The 20,528-nt window shown below is 45.2% G+C and overlaps 1 protein-coding gene across 18 annotated transcripts in view; it reads left to right on the top strand.

The window, feature by feature from the left end:
• ptprdb (protein tyrosine phosphatase receptor type Db) overlaps positions 1–20,528 on the top strand; it is a 317,622-nt gene that overhangs the window by 167,757 nt on the left and 129,337 nt on the right. The window contains exon 1 of one of the 18 annotated variants that reach the window (XM_064334594.1): positions 11,351–11,814. The exons of the other annotated variants lie outside the window; for them this stretch is intronic. The gene's annotated coding sequence lies outside the window, so the exon portion shown is untranslated. Of the gene's footprint in view, positions 1–11,350; positions 11,815–20,528 lie in introns of those variants that run through there. 18 annotated transcript variants of the gene reach the window in all.

A 20,528-nucleotide genomic window follows, 5' to 3' on the forward strand; every position in this document is an offset into this window, starting at 1 on the left:
GCGTTGAGATAATGGCTTCCTCCGCGCGAGGCTGCGAGCGGTCCTGTGTGCGGACGCAGATTGATAAGGCGTGATGCGCCGCTGCTCGATGAAAAGCCCGCGCTGAGCCTCCCGTTCAGCGGTGGGAAAAAAAAGCGTCTCCCCCAGCTCGCCTCAGCCGCCGTAAATCCAGCATTGTCAGGCAGAGTCTGTAAGCCAATAACGCGGACCGCTTATCTGCCGGGGGAAGGAGAGAGCGTGTTGCCTAATTCCCTAAACGGGAAACGGAAAGGAGCGTTTTTTTTAACCGTGAGGATCCTGGACGAGGAGTCCCTGCGGGCTTCATCAGAACGCCGCCGGTGCATTGTAGATACTATACTGTACTATTCTATATTATGCCATGCCATGCTTTGCTATACTATACTATCCTGCACTATGCTACCATGCTACCTGCACTTCGCATGTTACCATGGCGTCTGCCCTTTTCTTTCAATCCCCATCACACTCCCCCCCCCCACCCCAACATGGTCCCCACCATGAGAACCGCTACATTAACCGATAGACTGCATTGCACACTGCTGAACACTTGAACCCTTTCGGAGTCCTTTTTCGGATTCCCCTGTCAGAGGTGAATTAACACCGACGATATTACAGTGCGCCGCCCCCTTCACTGACCTGGTTACCATGGAAACCAGGTAATGCACGTGTTCGGGACAGGGCGCGTGAACGTTAGCGCGCTGGGACTGCACCTCTGACCTCAGCACCGCCTGGGCACCCGGCCGTTCCTCACAACCCGAAAACGCGCAGGAAACAGAGCCCTTAGTTTAGTCACTAACCTTAATCTCCAAAAAACGAGATTGGATCCCAAAAGCTGCTCTGGTGCCAGAGGAAGATTTAAAAAGAAAAAAAAAAAAAAATAGAAAACCCCCCAGAAATGCCAGGCTGGAAATGTAGTGGAGGAAAAAAAAACACACATCTTACCCCCTTCAGTCTGGAGTTTATTTTGCCCTTAAAATAATCCTCACTTTTTCAATTCAATTCAGTTCAGTTCAGTTCAATCCAATCCACTTCAATTCAATGCTGTTCAATTCAGTAATTTCGTTTGTTCCACATGGAGCTATTTAGTTGGCTTAAATAGCGTGGTTAGTGCAGACATAAAGGGCCTCTCTGTGTGGAGCCTGCATGTTCTCCCCGTGTCCGCGCGGGTTTCCTCCAGCTACTCCGGTTTCCTCCCACAGTCTGAAGACATGCAGGTTAGGTTAACCGTAGAGTCTGAGCTGCCCGTAGGTATGAGTGTGTGTGTGTGTGTGTGTGTGTGCCCTGCGATGGACTGGCGACCTGTCCAGGGTGCACTCCTACCTCTCGCCCAATGCATGCTGGGATAGGCTCCAGCACCCCCCTTGCGGGTTAGAGGTTAGACAGATATTCAAATGTACATCCTTCAGGTAGGGATCTTACTTAGCAGGAATACAAATTTCTTAATGAATACATGACATTATGTGTGAAAAAAGCATATGAGTAGTGAGTAGACTGACGATACGTGAGATCCACAGAAGGACAACGACGGGGTTCTGCCTGTTAAACTGCTGCAAGTAAAAATTAAATGAAATTAAATGGCGTAGGCCTCTCCGAGCACACGCAGTGGGCGGAAAGGACACACAAACCGCACCGGCAGAGAAACAGAAACACACCGCTCTGTCTGGGTCACGCGCATTTAAATAGCGTTAGCGTCGTCTACATAAAACTCACTGCCAAAGCGGCTAACGGTGCTAACGAGCTGAGCGCAGGGCACGTCCGGTTCACACAGACGATCGCAAATTACTGCTGCTAACAAGCGCGCATTTTTGAAGCCAGGTGCTAATGCAGATGTGGGTATATTTGGGTTTGCGGAAGAGACATAAATATTTTGCTTTTACGAGCTGAGTCATGCAATACTAGAATTGCTTGACAACAAAGGAGGTGGCATTGAACCTGCTCCTGTAATATGTTTTTTATGTTATAATTTAAGTGGGCTATTGCATTGTGCATGGAGATAAATATTTCCATAATTCCAATAGGCAGATTGCATTCACAGCTGTTGCACAAAAAAGCATTATGAACTGTATATCTCTTCTGAAAATATTGACCTCTCAAGGTGGCAGTGTAGTTGTGACTGAAAGGTCACTGCCGTTGTGCATTGCTCAAGTACCTTGCTCAAGGGTACACTGCCGTTGCTTCAGTATATATCCAGCTGTATAAATGGATAAAATGTTACATAAAAAAATTTGTGTAAGTTGCTCTGGATGAGAACATCTGCTAAATGCCTGTAATGTAGTGTAACTACTGATAACTCCACCCCATTTTGAGTTGAATAACTGTCCCATCACTAGTTTACAGATTTTCATTGCCACTGCTATTTTTTATTTTTATTTTTTGGAGTTGAGGTAGTGGAGTTCTTGTAAGAGGGAGGTGTTCCAGGGGTGTTAGGGTGTATGTGTGCGGTTGGAAACATGGAAACAAGCATCCCCCCCCCCCCCCCCCCCACGGCTTCTTTAAGTGCCCAATAGAACGCTCGTTCCATTGTTTTCCGACCAATCATGGACCTTGTTTTCGGGCGCAAGGGCGGCAGCATGACATCAAAGCTCCGGGCTCCAAACTGTGAGGCGGTTCTCCGCGCCCTCCGGGGGGACTTCGAGACGTCTCTGAAGAATGAGGAGTAGATGCCGGAGCGTTCCGCTCCTCCGATCTGCACGGGCGAAATTAGAACCGTGTGCGTTGCGTGCGGGTTTTTTTTTACGCTCACGAGTACAGCGTGAAAGCAGAAAGCAGAAAGCAGCCACTTCAATATGTAAAATCGCAATTTCCTGAGTCTGAAAAGAGGCGGCGAAGAATGAGGTTATTTTCCCCCCTTTTTTTAGACTAAAACACCCCCCCCCCCCAACCACCGAACGCCACCCCCCCACCGCCCCATTACGCTCTTTTCAAGTACGCCATTCACCGGCGAGCGCAGAATGGCGGTGCTGATTGCTCTCCCTCTCTCGCTCGTGCCTTTTCACCGCGCCGCACAGATCATTACATCCTGATTTTGTGTTGAATCAAGTCTCTCCTTGTTTGGCTTTCAGCCGTTCGTCAATGGCCTCGCGGCGCCGCGTCGACTCGTGGCGCAGATAGCTCCCGTCTTTTATCCCCTCCTCAAAATAAGATAAAAAACTGTAAAAAGAAAAAAAAAAGTTAAAAAAATAAAAGCGTTCCTGGCAGGATGTGGTTTTTTTGGAAAGTTGGAGCTGAGGAGGGTTGTGAGTCAGCCGCGGCGTCGTTATCTGCTGAAGAGAGGTTCCGTGTGAAGACAACCGGCCCGTCGCTCGGAGATCTCGAGCAGCCGTTCATCTCCGTCTCCGTCACTCGGAGACGACAACCGGGCTATTTATTTCAATTTCTCACTTTTTTTATTTACTCATTTTAAATAAAATAACCCAAGATCGCAGATAAAATAAACACCCTTCAGTATGGCGAGTTAAAAGTGTTCTGTTGTGAATTCCAGCAGATGATTTCCCTTTCACAACAGCAGCGTACACCCATGTTGTTATATTCCGCCGGGATTACTGTAGAGGATATGAATTCCGGGAACAAACATGCGTGTTTGTTTGATGCGTGGCGTTGTTAGGGAATGTGTGTGTGAAACCTGTCGCTGTTCAGCATTCCTTCATGTGTGCCTCAGTTTACCCTAGAAAACAACTGAAGCACAGAGAACAAAAACAACCAGCAAAAAAAAATCACACGCAGGTCTCACGGAAAACACAGGAAGTAGGAGACAAATGATAACACACAAAAACAACAACAACAAAAATAAAAGAAACTTGCTTTTTCTTTTTCAATCAGGAGATCATAGACACTGCTTTACTCACCGCAGAGCAGGCCGATAAACTACAGGGGGCAGCAGACTGTAACAGAGGCTGAATTTCCACAGCTGGCCTTGCTCAGCCTTGCTGGAGTGGCTTTTCCACGCGTGTTCGCCTGCGCCTCGTATCGATCTGTATTGATTTTACGTTTCCCGCTGCCCTCCTTCTGGATCATTTTTATGTAGCCACTGCACCGTTCGCTTGGCAGGTTGCTTTTGTCGAGGGTGCTCCACACTACGGAGCCAGTGAATTAGCTTGGTCAAAGGCTATTTCCTATCTGTGATTTCAACCTGACACCTTCTTTATAAGATTTCCCCGCATATCCCTGGACACTGCACCTGCTGCCCAATAGTGTGCCAGATAAAGGACATATTTAGTAATATTATGACTGATGGTTACATATGCTTAACAGCTTTATGCTCCATTTCGAAGAAATTCTTAAGGGAGATTTGTATGTTTTGGTATGTATCCACCAAGGGAACCTGTGGATTTAGGTTCTTGTGACCTTGTCTGTTCCTGTGGTCTTAAGGAATGACATTGATGTTGCTCGCATTTAACCCCGAGTTACATTTAGACTGCAATGGAATGGAAGACATAGATGAATCCATTCAAGTGTGTGTGTAGTAATATTTCATCCTAGCCTTGTGATGTTAACGATTACACATAATTTCATTTTGTAGCATGTAATTCATTTCTCAGATATGAAGAGTCAACTAATTAAATTTTTACTTTTTTTTTTTTTTTTCTCGAGCTCATCAAGTTAAAATGTAATTGTTTGCTGTGTATCTAACAATCCGTGTAAAAACAGTTTAGTAAAACAATGTCTGATTTCCCCGGGATTTTCTCTTTAACACGCTGCTTTTGATTCAATCCACTGGCAGCGAAGGCTGTGTTTTGGAAAATCATATTCCTGGTGTGAGCTTATTTTTATTTTTTCATGAGCTGACAGTTTCGCTGTAAAGCGTCTCTTCATGAACAGTGAACTGCAAAGAAGAAGAAGAAAAGAAGATGGCCCCGCAGGCAAACACAGCGCTTTTGATCAATCAGCTATGCTGTGATATTTCTGTTAAGCGCTCGCTTCCTGAGTGACTGCTGAACTGGGGGGGCCTGATATTCCCCCTTCTGTCCCCAATAACAACACCCCCCCCCCAGTCCCACCACAAAACAGGCCGGCACCCGCCAAGTTTGTGTCAGCCACAGGAAAACTTCAGTTTAATAGGGCCGGAGTGGGGGGGGGCATGGGGGGAGGGGAGGGGGTTATGATAATGCTCCCTTTTAAGCCCTGCTAAACATTTAGTATGGCGTGTTTACACTGTCAATGGTAACTTGAAGAGATTTTGGCTGGAATGACATAAGGCTGGACAGCATCATTGTTTGAGCTGAATGGTGATGGAGCATTTTTGGGGGTTTCCCCCCCCATTTCCCCTTTTTCACCCCCTTGCCTGCAGGGCTCTGGCTTGCGATTCACCATCCGACTGATTATTTTTTATTTTGTTCAGCTGAACTCTTTATTCTCTCCTTTGACCCTGTAACAGTCGGACAGGAAATTCAGAGAACAGTCTGGCTGTTCCAGTATGAGCGGGCGGCCATGACGCATTCACAAGGGGGTACTGGAGCACGGGAGGGGAAACTCACAAGCACACGATGAAGATGATGATGACCATGGTGATGATGATGATAATTATGAAGATGGTGACGATGATGATAATTACGATGATGAAGATGGTGATGATGATGAATATGGTGATGGTGATGAAGAAGATGATGATGATTATGAATGATTGACAACAATGATAATGATGAAGATGATGATGAAGAAGATGCTAGTGATGATGATGATTACTGATTTTTCAACAGTCTCCGTCTCAAAGTGCTCAAATGAGAAAAATAAAATAAAAACATCGCAGGCAATGAGCTATATTGTTTGCACAAAAAATAGGAAAATTGTATATTTTTTATGCTAATTGTTCAGAGGTAATTTTCAAGTAATTTTCCAAAAATGTGTCAAAATATCTCTTACCACTATTTTCAGAACTTTGTGCACCCTCCATTTGCAAGGGCGACTCTACTGAGTCATCTTCAATTGTGTTAGAGTTGTGAACATTGACTGCACCCTTCAGCCGAAACCATTATTCTGAGATCAGGTTCATGTCTGGAAGCTGAGATGGCCATCGAGAAAAAGAAATTTTTTGGCCAGTTACCCATTTCTTGATCAATTCTGAGGTAGGCCTGTGTCATCATCTTGCTGAGAGCTCCATTTGGTGCCAGTTTTGAGCTTCCTGGTGGGGGAATGACCAAGTCTTTCGTGAAAAATCTCTTGACACTTGGTGGATTTCACAGTTTCATTAACCATGAGAGTAGCCTCAAGAATAGTTGATGCAAACCAACCCTATAACGTTGAAGGCTGACGATAAAAGTTCACTGTAGGTACGGCTTCCATTTCAACATAGGCTTCCTTCTTTTGATGCCTCTGGTGTGTTCCCTAAGCTCCAAACCTGAAACCCAGGCCTGTGGGCGTAGATTAAGTTTATCAAAAATATGTGCTTATTTTTTTTATATTTGCGGTTGATTTACTTATGAAAAGGGAAGACACGACTCCTGACCAGTGCGCTGGAGGTGCCCAATCGCACGACAGGCCACGGAGAAGACCGCGGCGGTTTTGTCGAATCACCCACAACGCGTCACGCACGCAGGCTAAATCCCTGGCATGGCATAACCACCCGACAGATTGGACCGATGAAATCACCCGGCAGACACTAAGCTTGTTTTTTCTTTTCCTTAATTTATTTTTTTACTTTATTTTATTTATATTTTTCTCGTTTAGGTTCCCATTTTCATCTCCGGTCTCTTTCCCTCTCCCCAAATCCGTCAGCAGGAGTTTTCTTTTTTTTTTTTTCTCATTTCGTGCCACACGCACACGCCACCGACTGCCTGTCAGGATCTCTGTGAGCTGCTGCCAGGGCGTTTCTGGAACCTTCCGCGGGCGGTGCAGCTTTGCCTCCTCACCAGCTGGGCGAGGCGCTTCGCCGTGTCGTACGGGGCTACGGTTCGACCCCGCTCAAAAAAAGACAGGACGCCCTCTCAGCTGTCGCGCCAGGGACAGGGGGCGGTGGGCTCCCGTTGCACATTTTGAAAGGAAACGTTTAAAAAGTGCAGTTTTATGATTCCCCCACCTCCCTGTCCAGAAACTCTGTACTGTGGACAGGTCTGTGCCGCCTCCCTTATCTACACTGCTTTTGATTTTGTGGCTACAGTGCATTTAAACAGGGGGGGCATTATCTCCAAATTGATGTGACATAATTAAGAAATAAAAAAGCAGAGATCTGCTTTAAAAGATTGGGAGGATCTCCTCTTCATCTTTTCAGTCCTTAGCCATAGCCTACACTCTGTGAAGCCTGTTGGCACTTCTTTGACGATACATAACTATGTTTAAGTTGCCATTTACAACAAGTAACCCGGTCATTTTCCCTGTGCTGCCCACTCAAGTACTTTTCTCACAACGCAGTCACAGACCGTGCCACAAGGACATGAACAAGTAAAAAAATATAATACATATAAATATTACACACAAACACACACACTGCACATCCGCGCGTGCACACACACACACACACACACACACACACACACACACTACACACACACACTCCAAATTCTAGTGCTTTGCAGGCCGGTAAGAGAGATGTCAGTGTGTTAATCAGCGATGCTGTTTGTTTGTCTGTGCTGCATTATTGATAAGGCTCCTGTAAGCTGGCCTTCCTCCTGGATTTCCACACTGGGAAAATTAAAGGAGAGGAATGAAATGGTTGACATGCCAAAGCTTTTTTCTCCGTCTCAGAAAAACAGCATCCGTCACTTTTAATTTCTACGAAGTTTGGTGATGCATAGCTGCGCAGACACAGGGCTGAACTGCAGGACTCGCACTTCAAACACCACGGCAAATAAAAGGAAGAGGTTACGGGTTTATTTTCTGTGGATGTTTTTGTTTTCCAGACCTGAATTTTATACTGGGTTCTTCTTGCCTGGGCAGTGACTACATAAAAATGAATCCTCCCGTTTTCACAAAAAGTTGGATTTCAACTGTCATCTGCTCATGATACAGCTATGCAAGTCACCTACCTGATAAAAGCTCACTTCACAATGACTGGTTGACTTCATATGGGAATAACTTCCCCTGATAGAGGATGATTACATTTTCCAAAAAATCGTTTGCCCCTTTGAGATGGCATTAATTTATTTTAATGTGTTTGCACTGAAGATTTGTCCTATTGTTTTAAGCGTACGTTTAGAAATGTATTGCCATAGTGGCACGTTATTTCATTTTTTTAATCATATATAATTTTAAAGAAAGAGAACTCACAATAAAATATAGTAGAGTTCAAGTACAGTTGGTGAAAATTATGGCCAAGCCATAAAGGGGAAGTAACTGTATTCTTTCCTTAGTAGCAAAAAAAAAAAGAAAAGAAGATTTTTATGTGAGCTCTCTGGAGTGATGATTATGATAAGGATAATATAGATCATGGACAGCACATAGGCCAGTGGATGTGTCTTCCCCTAAACTGATGAGACAAGGCGTTGATTGTCATCTCAGATAAAGCACTGGAGGACATCCATTGTAATGTTATGGCTTCCAATACGCACTTAAAATGAAATTGGTACCATTTGTTATTTTTGACTGCAGGCTGTACATTTAAAGGCCACCAAAGGAAAGGAAATTGTTGCTGATGACTTAAGACCCAGCAGGAGTGGAAATATGCAGTGCAGTGGTGGGGAGCGGGGGGGGAAGCAGAGGTGGACATTTACACCCCAACCCTGGCTCCCCCCTCCCCCCGGAATGCCAGACACGTGTGAAATCTGCAGAAGTTCACCACAAAGAACCAGCCCCCCCTCCCCTCCCCCTCCCCCCTCCCCCCCCCCCCCCCACACATCGAACCCGCAGCGTCCCGACTATAAACTACCCATCATAGTACACTGCCACCCTTTTTATGTACCTATTTAATTTGCTGCTACCTGAACATTCACAGTAAACCTACTTGTGCTTGTCATCCCTCTGCTTCCCATACGTTTCTCATTAACGTCCACAACTCCAGAGTGCCCGGGAGCGATGATTACTGCACGCCCCGATCTCCCCTCATCTGCACCGATAGCTCCACGACACATCGCCCAGCGTAATCACGCGTTCCTTTATTCCCTGACACTGACACGTCAGGCGTTCGTGCGGACCGCCCCGGCCAATGGCAAACGTGTCTCTAGTTAATCTTGGGAGTAGCGCTATGCCGCGCGACAGGCGGCGTCTTGCTTGCTCACTCGCTCTCCATCACCGCGGTGCAGAGCCGCGGCGTGTTCGCTCGTTAGCGCTGGCGTTAGCACTAGCGTTAGCGTCATCGTTCCGTTTCGCTTAGCCGCGCGTCCCCTGTAGCCTCGCGTGCAGCTGCTCTGCGGTGAAACCCAAGCAGATGTGCCAGTTGTGCGTCCACGCCCGGAAACTTCCGTCGTGTTCCACCTCCTCGCCGCCCAACCCCGACCGCGAAGCAGCCGCGATCTGACCCAAATGTGACTCCAAGCGGCAACTCTCTTCGCCCAACAAGAGCGTTCAGCCAGCGTCTCAAGGGCAGAAGGGATCTTGCTCCGACGGTCTTTCTTGCTCACTTCGTGAGTGTGGCGTCATGGCAGCCAGCTTGGCGTGCGCACGCGAAAAAAAAGGCCCCACCTCGACACTCGACGCTCCTGCCTGACGCCAGATGCCGTGGCTAAAGCTTCTGTGAGCTACCAAACGGGTAACGATCAAACAAAATCAATTTCAATATCAATTTCCCCACCTCGTGCGGCTCCTATCGATTTCATACTGATCCGCCATCAATCTGCGCTCCTCAAACGGCTCCTAGTGTTCCACTGGCTTGCTCACATGAAGCGCATCTTCTCCAAAGCAGCCCAGATTGCGTGTAATCACAATTGACCGGGCCCGTCTTCCCCACATGAAATAACTGCTTGTCAATAACGTATTCTGCAAGCCCGCTTACTGTATTCCCTGTGACAGCACACGCTGTCCCGTCTACGCGTCTGCTCATTCTTCAGATTCAATTCAGATCGCTTGTGCTGCAGGACACAGGCTATGAATGCTAGTAGCTAGCCTTTAACCCTTTAAGGTGTGAGATCACAGAGTTCTTAACTGAACATTCTAATGTAACAATCACATCTGGTAACTTAGAACACTGAAAACAAAGTTCTAGAACACTCACTTAGAGTTTTGAAAACGCATTCCACAAACCTTATCTTCGAAGGGTTCATTTGGCCCTATGCATGTTGCTGTTATTGTATTACATTTTTTCTTTTTTCTGCATTGTTAGCCTTTTTCAGTGAACATAAAAATAGCTTTACTTGATGTTAGATAGGAAAATGTGTTGTTTGTAATTGAATTAGTTCTTCTGTGTGTAAAACGTTCCCTTTGTAAGGGCAAGTTCTATTAAATCCATAGAGGTCACTAAAACACCGGTAGTGTATTCATGTAAAAAAGGAGAAAAAAAGGAAAATCTGTTTGTCACCCCCCCCCCCCCCCAAAAAAAAAAAAGACAGCTCACTTTTTTCCTGTGCATACTTTCTTCGCCTAGCTTGTGAATGTTTCAAACAATCTTGTGCTGTTCCTGTACATCTGACATGCCGTTGATTTATACAGGATCGTGACGCTCCGCTGCACCCAGTAGATTTCATAGTGTTTCTCCCGTCGCTACCCGCTTCAAATGGGAAATATATCCATTTGTTTTGTCAATCCTGTTTGCGCGCGCCGGCATACACACACGCACACACACACATGCACGCACACACACGTCTGATCCACATTGCAACATGAAATAAATACTCTCAGTGAATCGTTACAGAGTATCCCTCTTCGATTGTCTGGTGCATGATGGTGCCTAGAAGTTCTTCCATTTCTCTTTGAACTTGGAATTCCTACCACAAGGTGAGGCGATTGCGGGAGTCGAGCTTACATTATTTCTGTTTGGAATGTTAATGACGTTTCTAGGTCGGATATGTTAGAGTGTTGCTGTGTCTGATGTCTTCCAGAATCAAACTTTTATTGCAGGTTCTGGCTCTAAATATCATGTTGTTGCAGTGTCCATAGCTGTACGCCAATGTATCGCACGTTTGTTTCAAGAGGTATGCAGTCTGACACAGTAACGTACCAAACGTTTGGGGGAAACACGCACGTAGGCTATTTGAGGATGAATTGCTATTAAATGATGTGATAATACTGAAAAACATAGCCATGAAAATCCCTAAAACCCGAATGCATTAGCTCTTGGTAAATTAAACGATGTGACACGATACAAAACTAAACACGGAGCTCGATCAGCACTGGCTACTTTGCAAAGTCGGACCGTGAAAGCGAATGCGTATCTCTGAGCGCGCATAAAAGCCGTTAGACTAATCGGCGCAGCATTTCATGTCCGACGTCTATAGAGCCGAGACCGAATTCTTCCGAGTGACAGTTTTCTCCCGAGGACTTGAGGGAGTCAGTTGATCGCGGGGAGTGGAGTTGATCGCGTCCAGTGACGTCACCTTTCCATCCCCTCTCGTTTTCTCCCCGTTGCATGCCTAGTCTCTCTCACTCTCTGCGGGAGAGTACGCGTCTGAGCCGCGCAGCTTTCAACTCTGCTTCCGAACAGAGGGGTTATGAAGACAAAAACGCGCTCAATCACGGGAAATATAAATCATTTTCAACGATAAATCTCTAAATGCATTGTTCGGCTTCTTTTTTCGGCGACTTTGAAGAATTTAAGTATTAAAGCATACGGAAATAAGTAATATTATTAAAAACCGTGCGAAAAGAGGAAAAACTGACGGTTACATAGATGGTGGATTATTTCGCTAATGCTGCAACTACCTTGGATGTAATCAGCGACAGAACACTACGACCAGGGACGAGGTTACTGAGTAAAAAGCGCAGTATGATGTTAAGGTAAGCCCAAACTGAATCTTAGACATTTCCGAAAGGAAATGTGCGATAGGGAAGCCTCCAAGCGTGACGATTCTTGGTATTTACTTCAGCGCGTGACGCGAAGAGATTCACGATTTTGTATCAGTATGCACAGGCTTTATTTATTTATTTATTTATTTATTTTATTTTATTTTGTTGAACAGGACTGAGTCAAGATATCGTAATATTTGTCACCCAAATCGTAAATAAGCTGTATTCTCTGCTGTTGTATCCACCGAATTGTTATAGGCTAAACTTGTCCTTCTCTAAGGATAAACGGACTTTTAAAATAGTATTTTTTAAAATCTGTTCCGAGTGGAAAGCTATGCTCAGGTTGTGGCAGACGGGCTCTCTCTCGTCGCGATATCGTGGGTTGCGATAGTTGTACACGCGCTGTCTCGCGCGTAGGTCGCTTTAGTGGGCATCCTTCTACGTTCGCGTTTAACAGCTCAGAAATGTAAGCCTTGCATTGAACAGCTATTCGCGACGACACCGTGAACATGTTCACAGCCGCGCGCAGTTCCGCCCCGATTTTCATTAGTTGTCAATGGGAAAACATGACATATGAAATATTGTAATCTTACCCTGTCATGCCTCACATCAAGTCGTCTTGACACCACAAGGCGGAGAGGTAGCCACAACACAATAGCGTTGTTACGTCGCGAAGGATGCATTCAGTGCTCAATGTGCACATGTATAACGCTGTTCATTTCTGGGCATGTGAATAGGCTCGCTGCCGCGCAAACACGACTTCGAACTCTTGCGCTTTTAGATGCCGGTCCTCCAGTCCCTATTTATCGCATTTTCTTATCAGAAGTTCGGTATTCCCGTTTGCATTGCATTAAATGGCGTTATTTCGTATGCCCACTTATGCATCGGCGTGTATGCATGTCTTGGGAGTGTTTGCCATAAGAATCCCTAATGATGATAGTAGTCTACTAATGAAAGATAATGAAAAATAAAGCAATCCCTGCAGTCCAGTAGCAATTCGTGTTCATTTACGCGCTGTACTGGTCGAACAGCCGGCGTATTGTTTCGCGCGACTTGCTGCTATTTTTGAATCGACACCTAATATAACTCTTGGTTTTTTAAATGATATTGTTCCCTGCAATAGTCTATTTCTCAATCGGTCTGAAATGGAATGGAAACAACCGTTCTATCTATTTCATTGTGTGTGAAATTAGGATGACTTCAGCGTGTGGGAAAAGCCGTAATTTTTGGCCGTTACACTCGTTCCCAAACGTGCCTCGAGGAATGTTGAGTTGGTGTTTAATACGGACATAAAACGAACTCGCAGTTATGTTTTAAATTTCAGTTGGCATATCCGATGTGCTGGCTCTTTATCTATTTTGTATATTTCACAGGAGGATTGGTTTTTGTTGTTAGTTGTTATAAGCTTTCATTGAACTGATGGTCATCCAGGAATATCATAAATCTGTTGTTTTAAATAATAATAATAATAATAATAATAACTATTGTTATTTTATTACTTCTATATATTATTATTATTATTATTATTGTTTTTATGAATACTACTAACAGTACTATAATAATAGTAGCAATAACAATAATAATAAAACATTTGGAAATAATGTGCGGAATTTGCAGCTTGTGTTTTCAAGAACAGGAGGTAGACGTGAAGCATAAAATCCATGGTGTGATGCCCAATTTTAGCCACTAGGGGCCTTCCTGTCTTTACTGTGAACTGAATATGCATGAATTAACACTGTAAGGATTTCGGCACTTGCATTTCAATGCAGTTATGATTTTGAGCTTCATTATAACTAATAGATATATCATTTGGTTATGTTTTACTTTTACCACAGTTTGTAACAAGATCATTAACCATATCAAATTTTAAAAATAAAAAAAAATCTTAGTATTTACCTGCACGTCAGATAAACGTACAGTCATTGATTGAATCCATGGTTTACCCAGCCGACGTGAGTTGCAGAATTATTGCCACCGTTGGATTTCATTTTAGACAACAAATGGTGTGCGCGTAAATTGAAGGGGGGTTTGCTGGTGAGGTGCTGTACGTAAGTGAGTTTGTACTGTGAAGGAATGATCCATTCTTTGTTTCCAGTCAGCATTTAAAAACCCTCACCAAGATGGTGCGATCCACATCAAGTGGATTTAACAGGTTCTAGTTCAATGAATTTGTGGCTTCCCCCAAATCGACGCAGAACGGTTAGCTGTTTTACATTGCTTTGCCATTTTGCTCGATTTGCTGTTTTGCTGCGCTGTCAAAAATGAAATAAACACATCTGCATGTTTGCCATGCGTTTTCTTTTTGGAGTTGCGGTGGTTTAGGCGTGTGGTAGCCTACTGTAGTTGTTTCAATGACCGAAGGTATGCACTTATTGTACGTCGATTTGGATAAAACCGCCTGCCAAAAAAACTGTCATGTAATGGTACTGGCAGGATAGTTATAATGGATCAGGGTTTATAACGCAAAGGTTGTAGGTTCTATTCCCAGGTGGTGCACTTTCGTTGTACCCTTAGGCAAGTGAACTTGAATCGCTTTGGCACATCTGTATAAACTGATTGTGTTCAATTTGCGAAAATCGCTTCGGATAACATCGCTTGCTAAATGCCTACATGTAAATTTATGGCATTCAGGCTTTATTTTGGGCTCTTGGTTGTTCACATCAGACTACATAATATTCATTTTGACAGCATTGCGGTTTTTATTTAATTTTGAAATGGCTAACGTAACCAGACGTTACTTATATCCCCTAGTTTGGCAGTATAATTGAAGCTAATGGAACGTTGGGTGAGAATTTTAAATAGCAACGCTGCCAGTATTTTTTTTTTTATATATCCCGTTTTATTTTTGAACTCGCAGTCTAGGACAACGTACACTGGCTATACTGAGATTGGGCCTGTGATTTGAAATGAAAGCCGTCGTTGTGCGATAAAACGAGCAATCCAGGAGGCAACGTGGTATTTTACCGTTATGAAATGTTCCGTGCGTTCACGCGAGACAGCCACCCTCACCTCGCGCCTCGTCAAGCATTTTCTTTCCCTGTGTCTTTCTAAGTGCTCAGGTAAAGAAACCGCTGACATGAAGTCGTCATTTTGAAGTGTGAGTGCAGCATCCCCTATAATTTAACAGTGACATGCCAGACTCAGAGAGGAGACAAAACAAGCAGAAGAAACTGAAAACGTTTAAACTGATTGGCTGAGGGATGTCCTAAACCTGGACCCTGTTTCACGAAGCAGGATTACCGAGTTAGCTGGATTACTGCACTGAGTAAAACCCGGAACCCTCCCAAATATGGAACTTGGACTGTAGTATTAAGAGCTGTTCTGGGGTTTACTCAGTGCACATGTACAGCTAACCCAATAAACCTGCTTTGTGAAATACCCCCCTGCAATGGTACTGTAAACACACGTATGAATATACTGTGTCGGGTGATGTCTGGAATTGTCCTGAAGATACTGAGAATGTGTTCATTCCCCCACTGTCACTTTTTGATTTTGTTCTGTAGTCTTTGGATCTTTATCTTTCCTCTTGAGTTAGATTTTAAAAAGACAAGAATTCTGATATCGCTTCATTGCTGCATCAAGCTTGTTAAATTTAAACCCTGAGGGATGTACTGTTTTTGCTTCTGTACCTTTTCTTTTTTTTTTTTTTACATTCAGCCATACTGCAGTGCCTACCTCAGACTTTTATTAAGTGCTGAAGTATCAGCATCACCGGTGCTGGCTTTGACCCAGTGAACTTGGACTACTGACTGTCGTAATGGGCGTGAAAGCTTTCCTGAGCCCAGTGATGGTGTCAGGCAGTTTGAGGTTTGATTTGATCAAATCAAAGCAGCGTTGCCCTGCATTACCTGATTGGCTCACATCGGTGACAGCGCATGTCTTCTCCACCCTGATTGGTTTACGGCTCGAGCGTTGGGTTTCCATGCCTCAGTGCTGAGTCAGCAATATGGGCCCCTATAGAAAGGACGCAACGCTGAAGAAATGCCGCGAGTCAAATCATCACTTCACTCGGCTGGCGAAATGCTTCCCTCCTAGCAGCAGGCCTCTGACAAAAGCAGATATTTATGTGAGGTCATGTGCAGTAAAAATTCCTGAAATAAACAGTCATAAATTCAAATTAGGCGACGGGAAGAGGGCTCTTAGGCTGGCGCGGATTGACGGACGGGGAAGCGGGCGAAAGCGCGTTATTCACTGCCGTTCTCAGCGCTCTGGCTTCCTCCTGCAGACACCGCGCTGGTTTATTTATGATTAGCACCGCCAGGTCTGGCCGATAAGCAGATATTTAAAGCGCCCTTAAATAAGGAATCGCCCGTTTAAGTCCGGTGATTGATCTCTTCTTAATTGGGTTCCTCGTCGCTCTTGACAACGCGAGGGCTTGGAGCTGCTGGAGGCGGGAGACTGTAGAGCAGGGCTGCCCGACCCTGTTCCCTGAGATCTACCGTCCTGCAGGCTTTCACCCCAACCCTAACAAAGCACAGCTCATTCAACAGCTAGAGATCTCACTGAGCTGCTAATTAGTAGAATCAGGAGTGCCAAATTAGGGTTGAAATGAAAGCCTACAGGACAGTCGATCTCCAGGAACTTGGTGGGGCAGCCCTGCTCTAGAGTTTCCACATGTTGCCCCCACAGGCAGAGACAAGGACCACACAAAACACAGGGAAATCAAGGGGGGGTTGAGGGGGGTGTGAGTGGGGTGTCTGTTTGGTGACAGTCCAGCTGTCTCTCCTAGCAGCTGCGCTGCTCTGAAGGATCATGTTTTGGGGCGCGTGACGCACCCCCCATGCCTGCGTCCCAGCTGTGGCGTGTACGCGCTGAGGTCAGCGGAGCACTGAAGTCGAAGCTTTCAGCAGGTGTCCTCCGTCCTCTCTTCACCCAGACAGGTGTATCTGCTAATGACGACCGCACCTGGTTAGAGAACCGGCCTTGTGGCCAGCAGGTTGCAGGTTTGAATATTTCCAGGTAGAGCACCGCCTGAAGTATATACTGAATATGTGCTGAAGTGCTTAGGTAAGTATCCAGCTGTATAGAGGGACACAGTGTAAAAATGCTGAAGCTGGGCACACTGCTGTGGATAAGAGCGCCTGCTAAATAGCTGTACTGTAATGTGAGGTCATTGTGGCTAATGAAAGGATCAGCTCTGAATGAGTAATGGCTCTCTACCATAGCTGTAAGAAGCAAAGGACTTAAAGACAAAGGGGTGGAAAAACGATTAATCATGCTGGTTTTTAAAATATGTATTTTGTTGTTGTTGTTTTATATGTGTTTGCAGAGTTCATTTTGTTTTTCAGAAACTCTTGGCGATAATACAACAAAGGCCAACATTTTATTCTTCAAATGAATTCCAGTTAATTTCTGACCACTTGTTCTTCTTTAATTTTTGGTCCAGAGTTCATGGAGCTGGAGGGGGGGAACTCCTTTAGAACCTTCAGAAGCTGAAACAGTGAGAGGGAAAGGAAAGTGTGGGGAGGTTGGGAATGTGAGGCATTCCAAGGTTATCACGTTACCTCACAATGGCAGAGCCACACATGATGGAATTTTAATGAGCCCTTTGAAGAGCAGGTTTTTTTGAATGCTTTTTTTCCCCCAGAATTCTAAGCCAGTGTTCTAGAACTCTTTCATTGCTTTCAGTTACCAGTTGTGATTGTTAGCATTAGAATGTTGAGCTAAGAACATTCTAATCACATATTTGTGATGCTGTAGATTAAAGGGTTAAAAAGTGTTTTATGCTTTTTTTTATAAAGAGAAAAATATATTCATTTATTTCCTCTGTCGAAAAATGGCTGCATTTGTACAGAACGGGCTATTTTATTTTATAATGTCACCGTGAGTAAAGTTATTGGGCATGAAGAAAAAAAGCAATCGCAGGGTGCCTTTTGACGTTGATTTTTCGAGAGCGATACCATTGGCGGCTGTTAGCGGGAGAGGATATGTGAGGAGAAACTCGGGGCTGTGAATGTGTACAGTGGCCATTCACAGCAGATAGAGCAGGATAATGTACTGTACGTAAGCCTGGGAGGCAGGGAACCATCTGAATCCAGCTCGGGCAGCTGTGTGCAAGACGTGCTGCCAACGCACAGTAATTAATGTGAAATACGGCTTTACCTGTGAAGGAGCTGAAACATATGGCAACGTATTAAAAACTGAAAATAAAAGGCGCAAGGCTGAGTGTGTTGTCTTTCGATTACTGTTCACCCATGCAAATGTGGGTGCATAAAATCACTGTACGTGTTTTTTTTTCAGTAATTTTAGCAACCAGATAAGTGGTGTAAGACATTCAGGGGTGTTTATAGGGAATGGGCAGGGGTGCCTCCCCTGGAATTCTGATAGGCCAGCACAGGTGCCACCCCCAAAATCATGAGTCATGATTGGCAAATTGTCATAGACCTTCAAGTCCATTGCTTTCAAAATAAATGACACGACTGTGCTGGCAGTTAGTCCAGGTGTTCAGTCTCAGTCTGCCAGCACCACCCCCCCCCCATGGTCACAGCCGGTAACCCCTCCGACGGCACACGGTGCCGGTTTGCACCCGGTCCGTGAGATTTGCTCCAGGCTGAACGGGCCCATCCATTTCTGCAGTTTCCTATTTATTTTAAAACCCTGGGAGTCTTTGGAGCCTTTTGGGAAGATTACAGGCTGAAGAGGCTTCTTGCCGGGGGCTGTCTGGGGGGGGGGGGGTCACGTACCGTCACCTGCACAGCTGCGATCCCTCTCCATTCACCCCCCCCCTCCCCCCACTGAAGGACTGAACAGGACACTCACGCTGCTTTTTTTCATTCCCGCGGGACCTTAAGAGACGTTCCTTTCTCACTCTGTGTTCACACAGAGCCGGTGTGAAGTTTGCCGCGGTCGTGCTGCTCAAACGCTGCCTTGGAAGAGAGTGCATTTCGATCGCTGTTCGTTTTCCGGCCTCTTCGCCAGATCTTCTCCTTCCTGTCTTTACGAGCTTAAGATGAAATCAGCTGCTATGCGCTTGTAGTTTAGTAGGACATGCCCATGTGTAGAAGAGGCCACATTGATTTTGGACATTTATATATATATATATATATATATTCTTGAAGTTTGGATTGTGGTTTGATGTGGTTCGCACGCAACTCATAAGTCAATAGATAAGCTCAAATACTCTGTAATAATACTTATGGATTTTTCTCATTGCTTGCTTTTTTCCCTCATGAAAGCTGAAGATCTCACATGCCATCCTGAGGCACTGAGTTGAAAAGGCAAATGTAGTGTAATGCTAATAGGCTTTGCGTGCAAGTCTGCATTTTAAGAAGCATTTCAGATTTCCAGTGCTTTGCATCATCTTGGGAGACCACAGGCTGTTTGTATTTAGCTGTGATGGAAGTGTGTCTTTAGACGACCCATCAGTGCATTTACAGGGAAGCTGCTTGTAAAATGTATTGTTCAGCATTGGCACTACGGACAGCTAAAGCACAGTATCGAACCTTTAAAGCGAAGCTTACCTGATAATGGCCTGGGCTAAGCACATTTTTACAGCGAGGGCCTCGTGCAGCTCTTAAAGGAAGTGTGTGACAGCCGCAGGAAGTGGGTTTGAAAAGCTGACAATGAAAGAAGATGGGAATCTGGGCCTTGCTGGTTCTTCCTCCAAGACCACGACATTGGATATTTATCATTCCTTCCTAAAATGCATATGATGCTTTTCCATGAAAGCTGGTAAACACAGCCTGGCCAGCACTCGATAAAATCCATTACATCTGGTCCTGGTGCTGCTCTTAAAAGCCATTTGCTGAGAACCGTTATCAAAAATAACGCACTCCTCAGTCACCGACTTCTAAAGTGACAGAGTCGGTTCCCTTTTGTGCTTTACTCAGTTTCAGTGGACTCGATGGAAGTGGTTTTCTGCAAAGTTTGAGGTTGCATTTGCGGGGTTATGATATAATTCGGTTCGATACGAGTGCCACTCGCTTTTTCTCACGTACCTTTCTCAGAATGTGGAGGGTGAGTGGGTCATAAATATTTTATTCTCCGGTGTCGTATGCTTTTATGTTTGCGGACCCCTTTTCCCCCCTTATATAATGCGTTTATATAAGCGTTTGTGCGTTCGACGGATTGGGAGTGTACGGCAGGCTGTGTCTATCTGGCCCCCTTCAGCAGTTACACGTGTGCGGTGTGATACAGCGAAAGCGTTTTGGTTTAAAGGGTTTTATAGTTTACTGGCGGAACTGTTGTGTTGGAGGAGTGCAGCCGCTAAACCGTGACCCCCCCCCCCATCCCCCACCCCCCCACTGCCGTGTGTTTTTCTGTTTTTTTTTCCCCCAGGATGGTATCCCTTGGAAACGGTCTCGGGATTCTGTGGCCTGAGCTGAGAAGTGGAGTGGATTGGGAAGCTGGGGGGTGGGGGAGGGGGGGCAGATTGGGTTTGAGGGGGGACATCCAGTGATCTTATCACAAAGTCCTCTGGTGATTACAAAAAAAAAAAACTTGAATTTAATGTCCCCCATAGCCTCATGCCCTCCCCCCTTTATCCCCCTCAATTGAGCTTCAGCCAAATGGAGAAATGGAGTGAATTGGATTCGTCAGGCCCAGAGAGTGAGGCAGAGAGACAGAGACAGATAGAAAAAGGCAGAAAGGAAGATAGAGAAAGAAAGGGAGGGACAGAGAGGAAGGAAGAGAGGGACAGGAAGGAAGAGAGAGAGAGAGCGAGCGAGATTGCCATCTTGCAATAATAACCATGCTGGTCCATTCTG

The sequence above is a fragment of the Anguilla rostrata genome, chromosome 5 (genome assembly GCF_018555375.3).
Source record: "Anguilla rostrata isolate EN2019 chromosome 5, ASM1855537v3, whole genome shotgun sequence".
Classification (NCBI taxonomy): Eukaryota; Metazoa; Chordata; class Actinopteri; order Anguilliformes; family Anguillidae; genus Anguilla; species Anguilla rostrata.